An 18,419-nucleotide genomic window follows, 5' to 3' on the forward strand; every position below is an offset into this window, starting at 1 on the left:
GGATTTGTGTTTTTTCAAAAACTTGAATTTTCAAGAATTGCGTCCATTTTGATCACAAAGCTTCAACATAATCAAAGAAATAGATTTACTTTGCTGCATGTGATATTGTCAATTATACCAAAATAAAACAAAAATTTATGAAATATAGTACAATAAATTTGATATGTTTAAAAATCTTAAATATTTCTAGTTCTAAATATAGCATTATTTGTTTTTTGTTTTTTTTGACATCAAAAGTGTTTAAAATATAACAAGCAGTCAAAATACAATAAATAAAATACTTTTAATTGAGTTAAATATATAAGGGGTAAAGGAAAACTATAAATAATTGGTTGTCACACATACATCTACACTGGTTTTCTCTATGCATACACCTCGGAAAGCTTAATGGCAGATATACAACCCTCCTGATGAAATCTCACACTATTTTTCTTATGAATTTGATTGTATTTAAGCTCTTAAAGTATATGATATTGGACAGCTACAGATGCCACAATCATCAAGACATCTCAACACATTTCTCAACATTTTTTTATCTCAACATTTTCAACAGAGAAATTAAATTTAAAAATAAAATTCATTTGTATCTGTTTCATAAGTTCTTTTTAATTATGTTCATGTAAATCTGCAATTTTTAAGGCCAGCATGTGTCAAAATAACATCAAATTTAATTAATTTTATTGTAATATTTGTTGATGTTGTTGTACTATGTGAAATAAATATTGGCTCTATTCTGCTGTTGACATGTTAACCCCTTCTTTGTGAATATACTCATTTGATAAATGACAACATTAAAATGACATCATTGAGCACCAGATTCAATAAACAGTAATATATACAGTTGGCATTACTTTAAAATGATGATGTATTATTTTATCTGCTGTTAGGGTTTTTATCTAGTATTATACCATTTGCTGTATTTGATTTAACTGAGATTGTAGTGTTTTGCTTCTTGACTCTGATGTTTTCTCTTTGTAGCAGATGTTTTAAAAGGGGCTATATGAATTAAGTTATTATGATTATAACATTTCTGTTTGTATTTAGCAGTGCTCCTCTTGACATTAAATAATTGTCTTTCTTTCAATTATTTGCAAGAGTAAATTAGATTATTCTAACATTAATCAATCATCATCAATTATTCAACATTTTCAGATAAAGGTAGATGATGAGGAAAACATACATTAACATCTGATCATGTTAGATTTATATGGTTTTCTCTTCCGTTCAGTTTCTGATAAACTTAGAGCCTACATGCAGTACATTTAATGAGTCACATTTAACATTTTAATTTCCTAATCTGCTCACCTCAACATGACTTCATTAACAGTTATCTTGTGAATTGACTCCCTGTGTGGTCGCTATGGAACCCTCTGATCATAGATCTGATCAAAAGCACAGAGGACATTTCAGTATTACAAACTGCACTGGGCTTAATAGATTGTAATGATGCGCAGTATTTAATTTATTGCGATCGCATTTATGTCTTAGTTCTTACCGTGGTTTTTCCATTTTAGTCAAACATGGGTATTGTGAGCTCATATAGTAGGTTTTAGATCAAACACAGTGTCGAGCGCATGAGTGTTGGAATAGAGATATAAAGACCGACAGAACAGTGACAGCACAAAGCTGAATCTCTCACCCTCTCTCTCCCTCCATCTCTCACTCTCTCTCCCTGTAAATCCATGCTGAAATTTGGCTCTCACACTTTGGAGCTCTCTGCAACCAGAAGTAGGCCAAAAGCCATCTGAGGACAGCGCTCAGAGAGAGAACGAGAGAGAGACCGAGCGAGGCAGGGAGGCAGCCGGCCGAGTACATGAAGGATGTGATCGATATTATTTTACACCTTGATTGATTTTCAGCTCTGAGATGACACAATTTTTGCGATGATAATTGTTGGGTTTTAAATTAACATTTGTATATTCGTATTTATGGCATTTTTATGAAAGAGTGGTATTAAGATAATGATTCAATTCTACACATAGCACAGTATCTAAAACGTCTGCATGATGTTAAATATTTAACCAAAAAAGTTTATTGCGGGAAAGCAAAACAATGTAAAGTATGAATTAAAGCACTAAAGATTTTTTAAAAAGCACAAAGCTCAGCTTTCTGTTTTGTGGTAAAAAATGCTGACCTCCTCAAGGAAGCATTTATATTTGAAATGGTCTTTGTTATATTTGTGTGGCTTTTAAGACAAAATAAAAATAGTTCTTGCAAGTATTCAATTTACATAATTTTATTTTGAAGCAGCTATTGCTCATGTGGAATGTACAAATTCACAAACTCAACCTTGTGCACTTCAAACAGCCTACAAAATTTGTATTATGCCTTGCCATGTTCTTGATCTTGAGGTTACAAACTTGTCTTTACATATTGTACATCTGCAACATCCAGTATTTTTTTGTAAATCATTCGTGTTTGCAGTTTGTGTTCCTGTTCCAAGCAGCTAAGGTTACATTTTTCAAACCCAACTGTCCACTGAACATCATCATCCTCCACGTTTCTGTGCATGTTTAATATTTGAGTTTAAATCAATAATATTCACTAAATATCAATGAATGTTAACCGATATTTCCCCAATGAATAAGAATATAATTAACATACACAAATTATATTCTGTATTCTGTCAGTGGATTGGGACAAAGAAGGATACATCTTAAACACTCTCTACTTAATTCTGATCTGCAGTCAACAAAAAAAACGTTATAATATAGGAATCAAACAGAGTTGTTTTACTTAAAATACTTAAAATATGTAAATTGTTCATTTATCTCTTTCCCAAATTCATGTAAAAACATAATAATTTAATATCTAAATTTGTATTCTCTCTAAAACCTTTTTAACCATATGATGACTCTTCCTGCACTCAGGGAAGTTTACTCATTTTGTGTCCTCACACTAAAAAAACATTTGATCTTCCATTTCATCCCAGTCTGATTCATCAGTTCAATCAGCAGGTTTAGGTGAAGCAGGTGGTAAAGAACAGAGAGGCTTCTCTCGTGGTTTTCCATGTTGAGCTGCGAGTTACTGCAAAATCTCTGTGACGCATATTCAGCGCTATTGGCTGCTGTACACTTCAAATCATATTCACCACCCTTCCCTGCATAGCTTTATCTTTATACTCTGAATTAAATAACACTGCAACTGCAAGTTTTAGCTCAAATGTATTCAGTTATTTAGAGAAATAAATATTGTATGTAACATGAAACCTTAACCCAACCCTAACCCTGCTTTTACTATTGAGACGCAGTTATTAAAACACTGTAGTATATACTATAATCAGTATATACAATAATCATTGTTTTTTTATTTGAGCATTTTACTAAAAAATGTATGACTGAATCTCAAACAGGTTATCATAAGACATTCATTGAACTATTGTACTTTGGTTAACTTTGTTAATTCAACTTTGTTAAATATGTTTCGTTTTTTGTATTAATGTAAATAACAAAAATAATTTTCTATTAACCCTCTGCAAAAATATTTGCTGCCAAAATTTAAAAAGAATATGCTGCTAACATATACAAATGACTACTTAGTTCAGATTACACAAATTTATGGTTAAATTAAAAGATATTACACAGTGATAAATTTGTACAAGATGCGTCAATGTAAAAGCCAATAAATTACTTTGACATGAGTTGCAAATGACAAAACGTATATTAATCAGATAAGACCTTGAATAAAAAAAAAAAATGTAATGATAAATTCATTACATTTTTTTTTTTTGCTATGATTGGTGGTGAATAAAAATCTTTACCCAGAATTATGATTGACAATTGTAAGAAGTAGTAGTTCTTTGTTGAGTAATAAATACATTACTTGTCCGAATAATAATGTCAGAACAACTTGTGGTTTCGTCGGGTTCTGAGTCGTGGCCTCAGCTTTGAAAGGACCTGGAGCTGATAGAACCATGTTATTATCTTGTGAATGTTTCCACTAAACCTTCCAGAGACAATGAGCTCAGCTGGCTCAGTTCCTCATTCTGCTGAAAATCACTCCTGACACAATATGAACATATTTAATCAAAGGATGAAATGAAAACCACCCGCGTCCACACACAGACACACACACACACACACACACACACACACACACACACACACACACACACACACACACACACACACACACACATATCCATTCAGATGAATTTAATTCTATGAGATGATTAATTAGACGTTTTTCTTTTTCATGAGATCCATTACATGTGTTTCAGGCAGCCACAGTGAGAAAATAGGGTGAGTTTTCAACATTGCTCTCAGTGCCCAACACTGACAGAAATCCTGGCCGGGCTCAGTCCTGCCATTTATCAAGGCACTTATACGCATATCAAGCCAGTTTTATTCCGAGACTTCAGTTGTTACCACTACAGATATAGTTCTCCTTGTCCTCTTTATAACCCGGCATGATCCACATGGAATCTCATAACTACAGACATGTTTTAACACGCAGTTAATAATTCAGTTTAGCTTTTTTATGCATTAGTAGAGTGAAATACCTCTAACCAAAGATGTATGTCTTCGGCCCTGTCCATTTGTGTGTTGTTTGTTTGTTTTATCAGCAGGATTATTTAACAACTACTGAACAGTTTTACGCAAAACTTGGTGGAAAGTTGGGACACAAGCCAAGAAATAACTCATTACATTTTGGGATAGATCCATGATTTTTTTTCTTTTTTGTTTAAAATGGCAGACTGGGCATTTTTTGCCATTTTCTCTGATTTTCCAGGAAACAATTTGTGGCTTTGGGAGTTTTTTTGTCCTTTGAAAAAGAATCTGGAATATTTAGTGAACTGAAATCTTTGAGTGTCTGCAGTACAGTGCAGCTCCATTGAATTTATGCGGACTGTTGGACCTTGCCAGAGTTCTGAGTGACATTCTAGTTTGTGTTACAATTGTGAAGTTTTGAATAGCAACAGTTTAGTTTGGAACGAGTTTTGTGTTGTTGTTGTCTTACAATTGCAAAAATAAACCCCCTGACCCCTATTTTTCATTCTGTAAAATATTTGGCAATTAACTTTGTCCTCACCCCATGTGAATTCCTTTACAAATGAAAAGCCTTGAGGCCTTTCCTCACACAGCCTCTCCAGATGTAATTCCTAAAAAGATGTGTGTCTTGCTTCCCTTCGAGGTTCACTTCAACATTTCTCCTTCTCTCTTTCCCTCTCGCCTCTCTGTCTCTCAAGCAGTTGCAGAGGATCCTCTGGACATTAAATACAGCTTTCATTTCAGCCAGTTCCCGCTGTAATGAAACTGTAATGATGCCCATTCACTGCTGCTCGCTCTGCCAGAGCAAACCCAGTGACCTCGAGGTAGTGCATGGCATACGGGCCCCATCCCTCCAGTTGTGAGTACCGGGTACTGGAGAGGGACTCCTGGAGCACTGGCTGGATCGGCTCCCAAACACGCTGAGGAGCTGGGCCGAGGGGAGGAGTGGAGGGTGATAGAGAGATAGACAGAATAGGTGGATAATGGAGAAATGGAAAACAAGAGAGAGATATTTCCACCTTAACCCAAACACCACCCACCCCCTCATTTGGTTTCAGATACGAACTGAACTCCACAGATACTCCGTATTGTCCAAGTGAGAGGCTCCGCAGTGTAGGAAACAAATGTATTCAGGTGAAAAAGCAATGTCACACATGTCCACATATCAACGAAGATGTTAAGAGAGTTTGTGGTGATGAGAGCAGACACTAGTGTCTGTGTGTTTTTTTAAGAAAATCACATGCTCGCCACAGCGGAGTTCAAACATCACTTCCTGTCTCCACCTCTCGCCTGAATAATGCGGAGGATTTGTTGTTGTTGTGAATGTGTCTGAGCAGAGAACCCCCCACTGTCTCCAACCTCCAACTCCATAGCCAATTCTTCAGATTTTACCCGCAGGTCATTAATTTCTCATCCTGTGCTTCCTCCTGTCTTCTCTACATTTCTCACGTCGCTCTCCTATTTTCTTCTTCAGCACAAATAGTAGACTCAGTAGAAAATATAGATTATTTAAAGGTTTGTGTGCATGGGCAGGATACAGTATACCTTTACTTCAATGTTGAACTGTGTGTGCAGTGCTAGCAGATACAGCACATGATGTCTAGCCTATAGAACAGTAGGTCTGTGATAGCTTAGGTGGCATTGTATATTCAGAGGCTTGGATAGTTACTGTGTGGACTGTATACTGTACTTTACTCATTTATTTATACTTCATACTGTAGGTGCTGGGAAAAAAGTCTCCTCAACTAAGTTATCAAGTATTTGAGGGCAGTTGTTAAAGGGACTCTTACCTTTGTTGCATTTTTACACTTTTTTTGGATAAGGTTAAATTGGTATTAATAAGGTAATGACACTCTAAAATGCAAGACAGACCCACCAGGAGTAAAAACAAACAATTATTTCACTCTCATAATATTTAGTGAAAACTTCAACCAATAAAATTCTTCGGACCGAAGGACCTTATTGGCCGACAGACCTGTCTGTTTGCTGCATGGACATGCAGGTTTTCCGTCTGCTTCTTGTGGCGCATTCGGGCCCGCGTCATCAAGGCATGTGAACGTAAATGTATATAACTTACCGAATCCATTGCTTTGGTAAACAAAAACTCACGTGCGTGCAGTAGGTAGTAAGTCTGCTTGTAAATAAAGTTTCTTCAAAAAAACGCCGCGGATGGGAACGAGGGGGTGGGGCATTGGAGGAAGGCGGATGATTTGAATGTGCTGTAATTCTCAAATGCAACAGAGGTAAGAGTCCCTTTAAGTCAATTAGTTTCTATCTATCTGTGTCTTCTTCATGTTTTTCACTAATTTTCTCTCCCATAACTTTGAGAGTTGACCCCTTCAGGCCTGCTTTAGTTAATGTGGTGACGCCGGCGAGCTCGTTCTGGCAGGCAACTGGAGCTGCGCTGCGCCAATCATGTTACATACATCATGTGACATACATCATGTGACATACCTCACTCTCCACAACCATCTATATTACACACCCACTTTATCAGGTGGTCTATTTAACCAGAGAGACATTTCCCATCAACCCCTCTTGCTCACGCTGCTGCTGCAGTATCGCCACCAGTTGCTTCAGCCCCTCCACCACCCCAGCATCCACCTGTAGGCTCCAATGCATGAAGCATTCGGCTTCATGCATGTTGGGCGTCCACAAACTGCAACTAAAAGTTGTCATGAATGTGGTGAAACTTGGTTGAAAATGAGAAGTATTAATCAGGCTGTGGAAAGTTGCAAAATGTCTTCTGTTGTCCTGCTGTTGTCCTGCTGATCTCATCAGGATTGTCTCTGATTGGACTCCAGACTTCACTTCTTTAATGGAGATTCTGTGTCTTCTGCTCCATTTTTTATCTGCATTTTATAGGCCTTTCAATCTTGTGCCATGTCAAAGTGAAAGCCCCTTTTAGTAAATTTAGATAGGTATTGTATGTACTAGTCCAATAAGGTAAATGGTTTGTATTTATATAGCACTTTTCTAGTCTTGATGACCACTCAAAGAGCTTTACAGTACAGTTTATTGCCATTAACCCATTCTCACACGTTAATACACTGCATCTATGGGAAGCACTTTTTCTATTTGGAGCATTTTGCTGCAGTATCTTGCCCAGCATGCAGATGGGGGAAAAACTTGGATTGAATCATTAGAAGATGATCGCTCTGCCCCCTCAGCCACAGCAGTGCCCCCAAAATGTAAACAAAACTATTGAACTCCTGAAATGATTGAAGTCCTGATAATCATCAACCTATCATAGATATGTCTAAAGTATTTGATTCAGTTGATCGTAGTATTTTAGAGAAAGAAATGCATTTATAACTTTCTCTCTGGTAGTTATTTATAAATAGTCTGTACGTATATAGAGCTTTAATCTTGATGAACAGCACAGGTTTACCACACAATCATCCACCACACATTCATACAGTGCATCAATGTGAAGCACTTTCTCACAGCCATTCACTGCAATTTGTGGTTCGGTATCTTTCCAGAGACACGTAGGCACGTGGAACAGAGGAGCCAGGCATCAAACCCAACCCTCTGGTTCCTCTGGCTGGTGGACAACCCGCTCTACCTCCTGAGACACTGCCGTCCACAAAAAAGATCTAGCTTTAATGTATTTCGCCATTGTTTGTGCCATTGCAAATCTACAGTGTGTTGATACGCTTCAGATCTTCTACTGCCTTTATTAAAACCCTTCATGGTTGTGAAACTGAAACTGTTGAGTCTTATGAATAATATAGACTCTGGCTGTCCACTTGTCGAAATGGACATTGTACTGTGTGGTGATATTGTACCTTAAAGCCTCACTTATCACTGTGTGCTTTACCTCATCACAGGCGTTGCTTTTCCCACTTACCATTGCATCTCATTCAGACGGTGGGATGGTCCTCCTTAACTAGAAGAAAGGAGCAAGGTTAAATGGTGTTTATATCAAATAATATATATAATATATACCTCTGCTCTCTGGTTACAATTGGTAAATGGTACATGGTCTGTATTCATATAGTGCCTTTCTACTCTTGATGACCACTCAAGTGTCAGAGTGCTTTACACTCCAGGTTATTGCCATTCAGCCATTCACATTCATGCAATGCATCGATGGGCATCACTTTCTTTATGACTTTACTATGTCAGCTCATAGCTCATACTGCTCTTACTGCATGCACACATTGAAAGTTACATCCTTTTAATAACACCTTGCAAAAGGTTGCGCTTAGGCTATGTATTTACAAATCCACATGCAGGTTTTTCTCAAATGTGTAAATGTATGTGGGTCTATGTTTTTTTTTAAGATCTAGAAGTATTTAATAAAGAGCAATCCTTAACTTCTTTCTCTGAATGTTGAGTAGTATTAGTTTTAACATTCAAAAAGTAATTTCTCTGCCTGTTTCAAGTTACTGAGTATTGTTGTATCAATCAGCACCGGCCTATAAGCTACACAGGGATCTTGTCATGTGATGTGAGGAGAGGCAGCTATTTGGTTAGGTCGGGGGTTCGACCCCCAGTCTGAACCATCTGCATGCCGAAGTGTCCTTGGGCAAGATACTGAACCCTAAATAGCCCCCCATAGAATAACAAAGTGCTGCAAGTAGATGCACTGTATGAATGTGTGTGTGAATGGGTGAATGTGAAACTGTACTGTAAAGCGCTTTGAGTGGTCTTCATCAGACTAGAAAAGCGCTATATAAATACAAATCCATTTACCAAATCCATTTACCATTTGCTGTTTTTTTAACCCAAGTTCATTTGACTTCACAGATCCCTGCTCCCAAAGGTAAGCAGGAGGCCTGACCTCTCTGCCTGTCTCCCCCCCCCCCCCCCCTCTCTCTCTCTCTCTCTCACTTTTTCTTCGTCTCTTGCTGCTCCCTTCATAATACATGAAGGTGCAGAATAATGGTCTGCTGTTGTCATAGAAACCAGAAAGCAGATCTTTGCACTACTTTGTTTTCTCTCACTCCTGTCGGTATCTCTCCAAGCTGGAAAATGACGGTCAGACCTGAACTCTGTGTCCCCCCCCCCCCCCCCACCTCCCTTGCCTTCCCTCTCCTCCCGCTCTCCTTTCTCACCCTTTCACAGCAGTCCTCTCCTCCCTCTGTGATCCTCCTTTTTTCCCCACCCCATTTTTTTTATCTCTTGCTCTCCGTCTTTCCCCTTCCCTTCGCTCTCTGTACTGTACCTCAGCCCCCACACTGCTTCTCCTCGGAGCTTAATCTCTGCGCGCTGAGCTGCCGACTGCTACACAGGCAGAAAGCAGGGTCACGATGAGTTTATACTTGTGTTTGGGTGTCGTACGTCGCCGTCATATCGGAGGAATTGAGGCTGGGTAGAAATGTATGTGATTATACTGTATGACAATGGGGAACGAAAAAATGTCCCCCCTCTCCCCCTGCTCCCCCGGTCTTACACCCGCATCTTGCCCACCCCCAACCCTCCAGCTGCCGACGCTATTGTGATGTGGGTGCTCCTTCTGCTGGTTCCTCCATCCAGAACAGTCTGATAGGGTCCATGTCACTTTTGAGTTTCAGGGGGAACTTTGAGTGTTCTTTCCAGCAGCACATAATGTATCATCAAAGCTGGGATTAAATGTTTTTTTTTCTCTTTCCTCTCTTTTTTTAATCTTCCCGCAGCTTTGGCTGCGGGAAGATTTAAGCTTATTAGCTTAAAGAGCAAGGGAAGGGAGTTTTCAACTGATGTATGGCAGACTTCAAAGATGGTTTAATCTGTCAGTACACATGCCCTGTACAGGCTATTTATACTGGGGAGCCATGTTTTTTTCTAAATGGCTTCCTCTAGCTACCCGCCACAGCTCAGGGTGTTCTATTTGTCAGATGGCTAAGATGGCTCTTCCTGCGTATTAACACCACTCCCCTAGCTAACACTTTTTCTTTTTTAGCAACTGTGAACGATGAAATTACCCTAAGTGCAATGTATGCCATTGTTTTGTAAAATGTACTCCTTTCATAAATGACACTGGTGTGTTGGAGTGAGAGTGAAGTTCAAAGGCAAAAAGAGACATTAAGCAGTTTTATTTCGCTGATTTTTATGTGTTCAAGTTTTAATAGAATTTTTTTGCTTTGCTGTCAAAGCACTTTATTATTATTATTATTATTATGATTATTATTGTTATTATTATGATTATGATTATGATTATTATTATTATTATTATTATTATTATTATTATTATTATTGTATCCCTTCATTCACATCATCAAGGCGGGCTCCATTTCCACTTCCTGTATTTACTCCTGATCACCATTAACAGCAAAAGCCACATGATTGATCACCGTTATTATGGATTAAGAACGCATTTACATTCAATCCCTGTTAATACACAGCCCTGATTCATCTATGCTTAGCAACAGACCATTTCATGATAGACTGTCGAGTTTTACCAGGATCAGCATGAAGATTTAGGTGCTGGGCTCATTTCAGTTTTGAATTCCAAAAAAGATAGAAAACAACAAGACCTTAAATAGAAGGATAGACACAGTTCTGCTCTGTATTTGTCACGTTTAATTCAGTTGTTTATGTGTTTTTTGCCTTGCTCTTCCAAATAGCACGAAGGGCACTTTTATACTTATCTTGTTTGTTCTGAACCTTCGAACTTTTCAGTATAGTCCAATATACTGTAAGAGGTGTTAAAGGATCTTCAGATCACATTCTGACCAACGATCCAAAATCTGGTCCGACCAATAGATTCAGACTTTCAGACCAGTTGTTGGAAGTTGAGACAGAAAGCAGGAAGCATTTTACAGTAAAGCAGTCTTCACCTCCGATTATTTAATGTTTTCAGAAATCATTAATTTCTCCAGTCCAACAGACATTCAAAGAAGTTAGTAATTACACTCAAGCCAAAAAACCGACACACCAGCCATAGTGTACCAGTCATACTTTCCTGTTTTACCTGTTTTTACGTGCCTGCTTTGACATCCTGCCTGCTTGGTCTTGATCCCTTGGCATCTCTCTTTAAGGCAAACTGGGGAAAACTTAAGCATATCTTTTCATTGGCGGCTGGTGAGGATGGCAGGTGAACAAATTGCATGACTATCCCTTCAGAGGCTGGGATTCTGTCTCAGGTTAGGTTTAGGCAACAAAAACACTTAAGCTAAGATTAGATAGATTACAGTGCATGTGTGGTATGATACAGCGAAAGTTCCCTGTGACTTTAAAGCCCATTTATGACAGCAGACAACGGGTTGCGGTCTGTTTGACTCATACATCAACTTTTAACTGAGAGCAGTGGAAGTAATCATACGACCCTGCATGTTGAAAAATTGCACTAGAAGGAAACTCGGGTTAAAAAGTGACGTCAAAGGATCCTAACCAACTGTGCCGACCTGCGAGTCAGACTGTTCATTCTCTGACTTTTCCTCTACCTGATCCTCTTAGCTTCTTCCCCTGGTTCTCTTGTCTGCCTGTTGCAGACCACTGCCCCCTTATGTCTGTCATGCCCTGAATAAAGGCAAACCGTTTTTTTTTAATGTATTGATTTCTGGCATTTCAGTCTGTCCAGTTCTCAATCATACGTTTTAATGCACAATGTAAAATCCCTGTAAAATAAACTTTTGAAGTAATTCACTTTGGGTCAGTTTGTTCACGTGTGTGGTTTGAGTTAATAAAAGCTGTTAAACCTGAATGGTTTGTCTCTGGCTGCTGTGGTGAGAGCCCCATGGCATGAACTTTTCTGTATGAACTTTTAATATGAAACAGTTGTCCTCATATTCATTCTTATAAACAATTCCAATTGAAGCAGACACAGGACCCTCGTTTTGTGGAGATCTGACCGAAGCTTTTTGAAATTCATGTTGGTTTTAAAAACCATTAAACATGGTCTGAGTGGGTGTAGGTAATGACAGCAAAAAGACTTTGACAGTTAATGATTTTTATTTTAAAGATATTAAATCATTTTTCAGGGATAGGATGTAATGATGACACAGAACTAAATTGTTCAATGTTGACTCAGTTTCTAGGGATAAAAACTGCTGTGGCAAAGGCTGGAAGGATGGATGACATCAAACATGTTCAGATCTAAAAGAGAGATCGTCATAAAGTGTGAGCTTTGCAGAAGATAACCCTCTTCTGTTCTTGACTTTCTATATCGGGTTACCAGGAGGCAGAATCTGCCACCTCTGTCAGGATCTCAAATTAAAGCACCAACAAAAAGCTAAAATACTTGACAATAGCCAATACCATTTTGACAACTTAATTGTACACTACTGAGCTCCCCTGAGAAGAAACCCTTTCACATTTAGACACTATTGCTTTTTCTCAGGTGCCACCCTCAGTGAAAATGTCAGTTTTTGCTTCTAATAGTAATGAACTTCTTTGTTTGAATGACTGTGCACTTACAGTACATTGAGTATGTGTACAATCAGTCTTTCAGATGTAGAGAAGAATGAGTAATGTTCACTTCCCGCTGATTGATATGTCAATTATTAAAACAGAAAATGAAGCTTTTAATTAGGGCGAGCCACAGTTCCCGTAAACAGGAATTTTTTTTATAAATAAACTATTGTAACTTATTAAACAGCATCCTCTCTAGAAGTGTAGCTGTATTAGAAAACAATGAAGCATTTTGTCAGTGCTTTGTCAATAAAAAACATCAAATTCACAGTATATCTTCTGTTAAATCTCAGTATGAATATTCTTGCAACAACGTGAAGTCTTCACTCAGACAGAACGCCGGAGTCCTGGATGCTCCTCTCAGAAGGTTGTGGCAACTTGTGTCAGTTTTACTTATTTAACATGAAGTGTGACATTGCAATTTCATGCGTCTCACTGTGTGTATGTGTCACGTTTGCAAAGACATGACTGCTCTGGAAATAGAGTTCTGTCTTCATTTGCCTACACCCACCCACCCACCCACAAACACACACACACACACACACACACACACACACACACACACACACACACACACACACACAAACACATCTTAAATCTATGATTTCTAAATAATAAAGGTCTCCTTAGTTTTATCAACATTTTTTAACAAGAAATTATTGTGGCAGAACTTAATAAAAAACTGCATATGTTTTCATGCGAGAACATGCAATGAGAAAAGTTGGCATGTAGTTAGAACAAGAACGCACCATTGCCTGAATAGACACTGTACCTGAGAACAATCACATACATTAACATGATTAGAAATCATTGAGCACTATAGGGATTGTGTGGTCATGTGTTTTTATGTATCATGACTTTGGGTGGCTCACACTTTGTGCAGTCAAACATTTGGCATTTTTGGCGTCGCTTATTCTCAGTGACCTGGCAATCATTGTGTCCCGTTCAGTGTTGATGTTAAAGTTTCTGAACGGACATTTTCTTCCCCCCCACCTCCACCTCCTGACTTACAGCCAGATACAGTGATATCAGAGATGACCGTGCGCTTAAATAAACGTTCTTCTCTGTCTTAAGACTGTACAGTCCTCTTAAAATGTAGTCTCTTATCAACGACCACCCAATAATTTTGCATGTATCCCTTAGGCTGTGCATAATGTAGCAAACAAGAATAAATGAATAAGTGAATACAAATATGACCACATGCTATTTGTCAGTATAATGGAGGGCAAGGGCTAAAGAAAAATATGCAGTAATAGGCTTTGAAGCTTAATTTAAAAATACGTTAAAGACACAGACATTCAGACGAGAAAATTATCTTATTTCTTATTTGTTGTGGCTCATTAAGTGGCACAAGCCCATTGAGGACAATGAAGAAACATTGATGCATTGGTTTTAAGTTTAGTTCCTCCTTAAGTCGACGTGGATCGTAGATGATGATCGTGGTGGCATCTGATCGTGGATAATGATACAACAAGATTGCTTAGATATACATATACCTTATCACTTTATCGCTATTACTGGCAATACTTTTATCATCAAGGTCATTACTGCTCCCTCATCGCGGTGGCACATTTTCTTTTGTATAAACATTGATACATCTCTGTGTTATAAACTGCCATTTCTCATGAATGATGTAAATATAGTTTTTTGTTGATGTGACACCTATTGCCTGTCCGTCTGTCAGGGACTGGGATCCCTCACATGCTACACTCATGGAGGTTTCATTTTATTCCCTACTTAAAGGCAGAGGATGTTGCACCTTTTAAAAGGGACAGTTCACCCAAAAATTCAAATTTTGAGTCCACAAAACCCTTTTGGAGTTTCAGGGTTAAACAGCCTTGCGAAACAAATCCAATAAAATTGAAGTAACTGGGGGATCACTTCTTCAAACAGATAAAAAAAAAACATAACAAAAACATAAAATGCCTCCATACTGCTCCTGTGGTGTCATCTAAGTGTCCGATGATTTGTGAATTTGGACGATATTAATCAGATTGAGTCTGGGTCACTCTTTACTGACCATTTGTGTATATTTCTTCTCCTTTCATATACATTCAATGGACCCAACTCTACGGATGTTAGCTGTCATTAGGTTAACATTTACAATGAATGTGTGTTTGTATGTTTTGTTCTTATTCAGAACTTTATTTTATATTTCAGTTTGTTCAGTTCTGTTAGCGGGATTTCTTCTTCTCGCTTATATGCAGTGCCTTTAAAATTGAATCAGTATTGGAGTAGCCTCCTGTCAGAATCCAGTAACACATCTAATGAAGCCATTTAACCAGCTCCACTGCAAAGTCTCAGCTTATTGCCTGTCTTGAATACACCAAAGAAATATCAACTGAAGGAATTTTAATTAAAGTATGTATTTTGTGTATTGTCGCTGTCAGGATTCCAGAGTTGGCAACTTTTGTCCAACAAAATTCTTCAAATTCTTGTCCGACAGAAGACGAAACCATCATAGCGCCATAACCTGTAACATCAGTGTGTACGTTGTACTCCGTAGAGGAACCAGCAGGAGTTCTGAACTTGATGGTTTGTTATTGAGGTCTGAAATTAGATTAGTCTCCAAATCTAATATGGCATATGTTCTGTATCTGTGGTCCACATCTCATTCCCCGGAAAACCAGGGGGTGGACTCGAACAAGCAGAGGTGCCAAACAGTGACTGATGTAAGCAGAACGGTAGCATGTGGTGTCTCAGAAGGTCTGAGGCCACATTTAGCTCATCTCCACATCTGATGGCTGCTCTTGTGGGGTTAGAAGTGCAGACAGAGTGCAATGCATTGTTCAGCATGAAATATAAATTATAGTGCCAGAGCTGTTTTAACAGTATTCCCAGATCTCTGAAGCGTCTGAAGTCAGTAGAGTTAGATTTCACAGTAATTCCACTGTGTCTTTGACCATTTTAATTAACGTTGCACAAAACTGAGGTAGTGGTTGCTTTGAATCTCATAAATCTAAAAATATCACAAACTTTCAGTTTTCCTGAATCAAATTATGATTAGATTAATGAAAAGCAAAAGTGATAACCTTCAAATAATAAGCTGTTTACTGTATATTTAATGTAAGTGATGCCCCCTAAAACTTCATGATTGGAATAATAGGTCGTGGACCTGTCGACTGAGACTCGTCAAGTTTGTGTTGGTTTCTCTGTCAGTCAGTGAGCACCTACAGTATGAACTACCCTGCTCTACAGGTAAAATCCTCCCAGTCCTGTAAGTCATCCTGTCTACTTTGTGTTGTCTACAGGTAAAGGCAGCTGAGAGAGCAACTTAGTTTGATAAAGTATTTGGCTTTCGTTTGATTTCGAGTGCTGGCACATTTCGAATTTGATCTCAGTGTAGTTAGCTCAGAGAAATATTGGGCTACGACCAGACTACGACATTTTAGTTTGAAAATGCATCAACTCAGAACAATGGATATGCCCGGCATCCACACCACAGAGTTTTAAAACAGTTGAAATACAAAAGTATTGGAAAAACTAAAACCCAGTTTTAGTTTGAAAACTGCATTTTAGTCTGCACAGGCAGAAAAGGAAATGTTTGGAAATGATCAATCATGTCGTAGCCTTTGCTTATTTGTCAGGCTCCTAGCCAACATGTGCATGCCCAGTCAACAAGGGTGGTCAAGTGATATGCATTTTCAGCCATGTGTAGTAATGACAGGGAATAAAAGTGGTACAGAACAGATAGAGTTACCTGCATGGCTTTAGAGAAAGAATTTTGCCTGATGGAAAGTAATGAGAATGAGAAGGTTACAGGTGGCAAAGATTTTTTCCTTTTTCCGGTTGAAGCTTGACTATTCTCGTTTATCAAGAGAGAGAGAGAGAGAGTGTGAGTGTGAGTGAGTGTGTGTGTGTTTGTGCGTGTGTGTGTGTGCGTGTGTGTGTGTGTGTGTGTGTGTGTGTGTTTGTGTGTGTGTGTGTGTGTGTGTGTGCTAACATGCTTTGAGACTAAGGTACAGTATTCAAAGAACTATATGGCTGCACAATATCTTCTCTTACCTTGGGAAGTTGGGAATAAAGGAAAGTTTTGTGTGTGTGTGTGTGTGATGGGGGGGGGGGTACTGTGTGTGGCAATTGGCCTGCTTTGATCTCGCTCTCTCTCTTGTCCCGTTTCAAAAGAATCCATTAAGAAAAATGTGTGTGCTGGAGGGGAAGGAAAAAAGGTAGGAGTAGGAAGAAGAAGAGGAGGATGAGGAGGAGGGATGGAGGGATTGAGGGGAGGGGGCTGTGTTGACCACCGAAGTGTGAAGAGTGTGCAACTTCCTCCCACTGTCTTTCATTGCTTTCTCAGTCTAAGACGTCTATTATGTCTGTGGAAAGTGGGAGAATGAGCAGGCGCTCTCTCTCTCTCTCTCTCTCTCTCTCTCTCGTTCTCTCTCTCTCTCTCTCGTTCTCTCTCTCTCTCACTCTCTCTCTCTCTCTCTCGCGCTCCCTGTGTCTCCCGCCTCAGTTTTCTCAATAAAGGAAGCTGGTTCCCACAGGCTGAACAATACGTTAGCCAAGTGGAGCAGCATTGTCTGATGGGCGGATTGGGTGGAAGTGAAACTATATGACCTTATAGGAACTGTAAACGGTTGCAGGGGACGTGGGAGCTCTATAATACGCATGAAGGCACGACCGCAATCGCTTTCTCAAAGCCGCTTTCAATTCAACTCGGGTTAAAGCCGACAAAGTTCCTGTCAAGTGTTCGTACAAGCACTTTTGATGAAAATATGATTTTTGTTTAAAATCAGTTCCTCATGGATGATTTTACAGAAAGGAAGACCTTGAAGCTGCTAAGTAAAACGAAAGATAAAACTAAGGTTGTAATTGTGATAAAATAAAATTCTAGTATTTCCTATTGTAACGGCAGCTGTGGCTCAGGAGTTAAAGCAGGTTGTCCACCAGCCAGATCGTCGACGGTTTGATCCTGGTCTTTCTCATTTCGCGTGCTTGGACAAGATATGGATACGGGGCGTGATACTGAAGGCTGTGTCTGCAGTGTGAGAGTGATCTGTGATACTAAAAGTGCTGAGCTGTATGAATGAGTGGGTGAATGGAAAACTGTAAAGTGCTTTGTTCTGCTGAAAACGGCTGCTTATATCATCACATTCTGTGAGTCCCTGAAAGTCTTGTTGTGTGTGCTTTGGAACCTGTAGGTTAAGCTTTGGTCATATTGTTCTAGAAAGACTCTTGATCATATTCCAACCTTCAGAGACCTTCAAAGACTTCACTTTAACAGAACTTTCTCAAACACACAGAATAGTCCAATAGAAATTCCTATAGCCGTCGTAGCTGACATAGCTGACGTGTTTACTTTAGTGGCCACCGTTCCATTCAGCTTTGAACTAGGTGGAGTAACGTTTTTTGTCAAAGAAAACCTTAGAGACACCTTCTTTGTCGACTGTTTATTACTTTTTCTGGAGGACAAATTTGTCCCTGATCTTTCTACACAGCTTCGTACACTCGTCGACCTGCAAATCGACGTCAGCCGAGATAAAAAATGACATGTAATCTCCTTTCAGGTCATCTGCGTGTCCTTGTATTTAGTCAGTGACGGATTATACAAGTCGTCATACTTTCAGATCTCTTCTGCCAAGTGCT

Source organism: Limanda limanda, chromosome 6 (assembly GCF_963576545.1).
Source record: "Limanda limanda chromosome 6, fLimLim1.1, whole genome shotgun sequence".
Classification (NCBI taxonomy): Eukaryota; Metazoa; Chordata; class Actinopteri; order Pleuronectiformes; family Pleuronectidae; genus Limanda; species Limanda limanda.